We start from the raw sequence: 1772 nt of genomic DNA, 5'->3' as shown, positions 1-1772 counted from the left end.
GTTTTCATCTGTGCTGAATTGTTTTAAAAGATATGTAGGGACCACTGGAGATTGAACTATTTTCTGGCCTGCTTTATCCAGAAACACTCTCATATTCACTCAAATCTGTTAGGTCTTGCTTCTGTTTGATTAGTGGGTTGCACATCCGAAGTGTGCAGCCTGTTAATGTTTTCTTTCATATTCGTCACAGCTTTTCGGGACATTTGCACCAAAAGCACATTTGGGCATATTTGGTTTTCACTTAATATCATTTTCAATTTTCTTTGCAGATGTATTTTTTTATTTTTTCACTTCATGTTTATCTTTTTATTATAAATTTTGTAAACTATGAAGTAAAGTGATAAAAAGAAGAGAGATTTCCAATTACAACTCTATTGAAACTTTTGGAGACAGTTCATAATTAGTAATACTTTTCTAATGGTTATGAGCACTATTTTTAATCTAATATAATTTTTTTAAGTGTACATGGGATTTTTTTTTCCCTAATTGAAAGAGTTAAAAGAATCAACTGCTATAATTAACCTTTCAAAAAGAGAGAACATTTGTGCTGAGTAGCTAAAAGAAAGAGACAAACATTTATTTTATTATATGGTTTGTTATTAGGTATACAGTTAATTTATGAAATTCGTTGTTAATCTACGAATTTCAAAGTTTTTTTAATTAGTCTCTTATTTTATTAATTAAAGAGCGATTAAAGAGATTTATATAGAAAAAAAAAGTTGGATAGATAGAAAAACGTGCATTAGAAGGAGGCTAAATGATAGAAGGATAAACTTGGAATAAAATAAAATAAAAAAACCTCATCTGAAAAGTAAACCAAAAATGGGCTTGACCGACAAAAAAAAAGGAAAGCAAATGAATTTTTGGTGCAAATTTCTTAAACATTTCAAATGTAGTAATTGCCGCTATCTTATTTAAAATATAACAATTGCCATCAAAATTGCTGGTATAATTGATTCTATTGTGAAGCTTAGAGTGCTAAATATGTGTTACTGATTTTTTTTTTAATAAGTATTAGATATTTGGATTCTAATTTAATCGATATGATTAGAACTTAAGAACACTTATATGATATGAGCTCTTTTAACCCATTGGTACTATTATACTATTGGCTACGGAAAAGCGAACTATTTGGGGCCAGAGATCATTAAAATGCTTAGTATACTATTATTAAACCAAGTCGAAAGAGAACCAGTTGCCGATTCTTCTAGTAGTCCTTGTTTAGCTTAGCTTGGTGCAAGGAACTGAGCAATAGGAAAAATAGAGAACATGCTATTTGTTTCTCAAGGACTTCGATTAAACTAAAGCATTGGTCTCAACAAATGATTGAAAGCTATACTTATTCCGTTGGAATTACTAAAGTTTTAAATGGTCACTTCTTGAACTATCACATTGTAGAGAATAAATCTATACAATCTGATCTTTGAACTGTCTAAACAAAGAAATCTCCAACCATCTGTTAGGGTGCAGATTGTACGGTTTTTTGATAGTGCAGGGGAGGCAATTCTTCAGAGGTTTAATGTGATATTGGATCATAGTGCAAACAGTGAAAATGGAATTGGCCAAAAAAAAATTTAAGAGAAATGAGAACTTGATAAAACTCGAGCAATTTCTTGCACCAGTTCAAATCTGGTTCCTGATATCCGTTGGGATTTGAACCCAAAAACATTCATACAACACTTTATTGCACAAGATACTCTTCAGTTTTTCCCTCATCTTGATAAGGGCGGATTGTTCTTCAATTCACCCAAAACACCTAGTTCTAACATCAT

This window comes from Typha latifolia, chromosome 7, assembly GCF_019914945.1.
Source record: "Typha latifolia isolate L0001 chromosome 7, TyphaL0001v2, whole genome shotgun sequence".
NCBI lineage: Eukaryota > Viridiplantae > Streptophyta > Magnoliopsida > Poales > Typhaceae > Typha > Typha latifolia.
This window is presented reverse-complemented; position numbering follows the sequence as displayed.